General features: G+C 39.7%; 1 pseudogene across 1 annotated transcript; it reads left to right on the top strand.

Annotated features, from left to right (window-relative positions):
* The first annotated feature begins 2,311 nt into the window (after positions 1 to 2,311).
* On the top strand, positions 2,312 to 4,115 carry LOC104606064 (aspartyl protease AED3 pseudogene; annotated as a pseudogene). The gene has a single exon (XR_016082067.1). The product of XR_016082067.1 is annotated as an aspartyl protease AED3 pseudogene (transcript).
* The last annotated feature ends 970 nt before the right edge of the window (positions 4,116 to 5,085 follow it).

The raw sequence follows: 5,085 nt of genomic DNA, 5'->3' as shown, positions 1-5,085 counted from the left end.
GTAAGCATTCTTCGGTGTGATGAAGAACATTTGTCTGGTGATGGATGGAGGCTTCAACTCCATCAAGAGATTTGGGTTCCCAGAACTTGATCTTCATTTTCTTGAGAAAAAAGATTATGAATAGTGTGTTTGGGCTCTGTTTCATTTTCTTGAGAAAGAAGATGATGAACAATGTCCAAGGATAGTTTTGACATTTTTAAAAGTCTTAAATCACACATGAGGTCACGTGATATACATAACTGATGGTTTATTAACGGTAGGTATTAGATTGTCACAAAATGAAAGTTTGGTTACTAGATTGTTGTGTTTTAAAGTTCGGGTACAAAATTGACACTTGACCAAAAGTATAAGATACCTATCGGGATTTTTCCCTAATAATAATAATAATAATAATTGTTAAATTAAAGTAATAAATGGTTCAAGTTGAATTTAGTGACCCGTATAATTTTGCTGGTTTGACATATAAGGATCAATTTATGTGGACTTGTAGACTGTATGAGTGTCTTAAAAAATGGTAGTTTATAAACAATAATAAAAAATGGTAATAAAAATCATTAATTTTTATTCATATATATTTATATATATATAATAAGTCATTCACTAGTTTACTAATAATGCCAAACATCTCTACCCTATTAAATTATCATTTTCAAATTTAAAATCAATTCAGACCTTAATTTTCTTTTTGGATGAAGAAGTTTAAACGCACATAATATATATATATATATATATATATATATATATATATATATATATATATATGCACCACACTAAAAAGAAGTGCATATATGCACTGTTTTCCCAGTGATCCTAGTTGACAAGAAAACAAGCAAGAGGGGTTGTGTGCAACCTGTATCTTTGCCTACTATAGACAAGAAAATGGGAATTTAAATGTCAGGTTAATTAAAAAACAAATGCCCATAAACCAAAAAATCTGTACAGCACTTGTTTTTTTTTTTTTTTTCCTTTTCCCCACCATCTCAATTGCTTTTTAAAATAATCAACCAACTTCTTGACTAGTTACAATCATAAAATCATCTCATAAACAAACTAAACAGAATACTCAAATGCTAATGACTGTAGTTTATTTGTTTAAATATATAAAGAATGTAGTTTATATGTTATTGATATTCAGAAAGAGACACCACCTTCACGAGAGAGAGAAAGATGTGCTTCCTAGGATTCTTGAAAACAGTCTAAATTATAATATTATAATAGTTGATAAAGTATGGAAGCCCAAATCTAGATTTGTCGCCATTTAGATGCCCTACCATGGGTGGTCCACAATCCAGAACCAGTTCTTTTGGCCAACTCCATTAGTCCAACCAGTCCTATTTTCTGCTCTAATCTGAAGGTGTATTACAATCTAAATTTCGCTATATCAAACCCAAAGTAACAATTGAAAATAGATCAATCAAGCCTGGATTAGTAAAACGAACCCAATTGGGTCAGCCTTGCTCCCCACAAGTCATTAAGAATGCTGGTCGGTTCAGTATGGCCAATCTGATTTTCTTAACTTAAAAGTTCATTCCTATGCACACTTGAAGAAGTCAGTTGGTATGGCTCTTGGTACTCCTGTTCTTTCTTCCAGTTTGGAACTGGCCAAATTATTCATAAATTTCATAGAAAAGTTAGCAGATTTGTTAATGAAATATGGTAATTAACAGGTTGGAGTGGGTTAATTTTGAGAAATTACTATTTGATATATAATTTCTTAAAGCATCTTGCTCAACTCTAAAAAGAAATTAGGGCTTTTCTGTACTTTCTGTCACTTAAATACTGTTTTTTCTTACTTGAATACGGGTTCATGACAACCAACCAGACCACTCCTCCCCTAAAATAAATAAATAAACGGACAAGTACGATACATACGATGCAGAATTCTGAATTCCAGCCCTCCTTACTACTAGCCCTCTGCCCGTGAATTTGGCATAAATAAATAGATAAAACCCAAAGAATAAGACAAGAAAACTGGGAATGACCTACCAACTGAAATGTTCAGACCAATGACAGCAAGGGTGTACAGAGAATATTCTCAATTCTCATTAATTACCAGCATTTTCTGTTCACACCCATTTGATCACACTCAAATTAACGTTTCTATTGCTCTATTAATTATATATGCTATATGGAGGGAGATGTCCATCATCTATAATTTGCCATGCATGTATTCTCTCTCTCTCATGCCCCATGCCCACATAAGAATGGGAAATAATGATGGACATAAAATAAAATATCCATCTATATGGAAGACAGATGCATAAGAGGCCCATCATTTTATAGACAATGGATTACAGTCTGTTAGCAAATGACCCACACTCAACACATTCCCCCACCATATAGCTCTCCCATCATCATATATAAACACTCTTAACACACACACACTCTCTCGCATCCATCAAAAAATCATTTCAGCATCTCTTTCTCCCCTCAAGCCATGAGGCCTCCCCTTTTTCTCTCCTCCCTCCTACTAATAACCATCCTCTGCATCTACCCTTCCCAAGGGTCCGTCCACAAATGTGACTTACCTGACCATGGCTCCACCCTCCAAATCATGCACATCTACAGCCCATGCTCCCCTTTCCGGCCCTCGAGACAGCTCTCATGGGAACAGACTGTGCTCGACATGGCCGCAAAGGATGAAGCTAGGCTTCAATATCTGTCCAGCCTCGTTGCCAAGAGGTCCATCGTGCCAATAGCTTCCGGTAGGCAGCTCCTTCAGACTCCTACCTACATTGTCAGGGCTAAACTTGGCACACCAGCTCAGACACTGCTTATGGCCATGGACACTAGCAGTGACGCCGCGTGGATACCCTGCAGTGGGTGCGTTGGCTGCTCCTCTAATGTCTTCGTAGCAAACTTGTCTACCACTTACAAGACTGTTGGCTGTCAATCTCCTCAGTGCAAGCAGGTGCCCAACCCAACCTGCGCCGGTACGGCTTGCTCCTTCAACCTCACATACGGCTCATCCACCATCGCTGCCACTGTCTCACAAGACACATTGACACTTGCCACCGACCCAGTCCCCGACTACTCCTTCGGCTGCCTCTCGAGCGTCATTGGAAGCTCGGCGCCACCCCAAGGCCTCCTTGGCCTCGGCCGAGGCCCCTTGTCCCTACTCTCTCAAACCCAAGACCTATACCAGTCCACCTTCTCCTACTGCCTACCTAGCTTCAAATCCCTCAACTTCTCTGGATCGTTAAGACTGGGCCCAGTGGCTCAACCAAAGAGAATTAAGACCACCCCTCTCCTAAGAAACCCACGAAGGTCCTCCCTCTACTACGTCAACATGATCGGCATTAGCGTCGGACGCAAGTTCCTGGACATCCCCCCAAGCGCGTTGGCCTACAACGAGGCAACCGGAGCGGGAACCATCTTCGACTCAGGCACGGTCTTCACAAGGCTAGTAGCGCCGGCCTACACAGCACTACGAGACGAGTTCAGGAGACGAATCAAGGGTGCAAACGTGACGTCTCTGGGTGGGTTTGATACGTGCTACACGGTGCCCATCGTCGCACCGGCGATAACGTTCCACTTCACGGGGATGAACGTGACGTTGCCTCTGGACAACATGTTGATACACAGCACGGCAGGGAGCATCACGTGTTTAGCCATGGCAGCTGCACCGGACAATGTCAACTCTGTACTGAACGTGATTGCGAACATGCAGCAGCAGAACCATCGGTTGCTTATCGATGTGCCAAATTCGAGGTTGGGTATCGCCCGTGAGCTCTGTACCTGAAAAGGGTCAGGCGGTGTTTTTGAGGTGCGTCGGTGGTGGTGGAGGTTCTGTTGTTGTTTTCTTGCCTTTTTTTTCTTTCACTTTTTCCTATCTATATCTGTTTGTCCTGTGCTTGGGTGGAGATAAATTATCACAATCTTTGGAGGGTTGTGGGGGGTTCCTAGTCTATTTTGAACACGACTTCGATTAATTAATTGAAGTGTATGTACCTTATTTGTACTAGCCATATCACGGATTAGCTGCAAGTTTTTCTCTAATACTCTCTCTCTCTCCAGAATAATGAGTTAGAGAAAGAGTCTTTGCTTATTAGTAGAAAAACATGTGTTTTGATGGGTCTTACTTAAGAGTGTCTATGGATTAATGGAGTTGGAAATGGAGTTGTCCCTATAGATTTTCAAATTTCAGACAAGCTAGGATGGGTTTTCATAGAAAAATGAAATTTGGGTATCAGTGGAAAGATTTCATAGTAGGGCAGAATCCAGTTATGAGCAGGAGCAGATTCAAAAACCAAAATACAAGTAATACAAAAATCAGGTTGTATCACAGAGCCGTATGAATATAATTTTTTTCTTCGTTACAAAATGAATCTTGAAATTAAGTTAATGTCCCATGAGTGTCAATGGTCTGACAGTCAGATGAATGGGACCAACCAGTTGAGAACTTGATCAGATGACTAGCTCTCAATTAGGGACTATTTGAAACGGCTGGAGAGGCTGAATTGAATGACTTATTGCCTTTTAGTGGATAACTTATTAAGCATAGCTAGGTTATGAGCTCATTAATGACTGAATGATGTATCAGATCGATTACTATAATTATATTTATAAATATTTTATTAATATGATAGTTTCGTTCACTATAAGACTATTAAGACACAAGTCATTTCAGTCAGTGACTTCAGTCACCTCACCTTAATTAAGAGGCAGAGCTTAATTTATTTCCAACTCTAATCCAAATACAATTAATCTTGAAGTTAGAGGCTAGAGCCTGAGCTGGTCCGATGAGATTTTAACCAGTAAACTTTAATTTAAGCTGCTGCCTTTTTGTTTTTCTGTTTCTACAGTACTTCTCCAGTTCCGTATTCTACTTTACTTCTGTAGTTCTTTTTAGGATTCCAACAGAACTTTTTCACTTCAATGGTGAAGGTGAACCCAGAGCCTTATGCAATGTGACGTATGGGAAGGGTACAAACCACAGAGGTCGCAGTTGTCGCCTAACCCAAGAAACGTCATTAATTTTGAAACAAACAATTGTATCTGTTATCCATTGAAACAGGACGTCTACTTTAGTACAGCCATACAGGCAGGAGTGCAGGACAAGAATTCATGAATCGTTGATCATCA

The sequence above is a fragment of the Nelumbo nucifera genome, chromosome 2 (genome assembly GCF_055504915.1).
Source record: "Nelumbo nucifera cultivar China Antique chromosome 2, China Antique-T2T, whole genome shotgun sequence".
In the NCBI taxonomy this organism is placed as follows: domain Eukaryota; kingdom Viridiplantae; phylum Streptophyta; class Magnoliopsida; order Proteales; family Nelumbonaceae; genus Nelumbo; species Nelumbo nucifera.
This window is presented reverse-complemented; position numbering and strand designations above follow the sequence as displayed.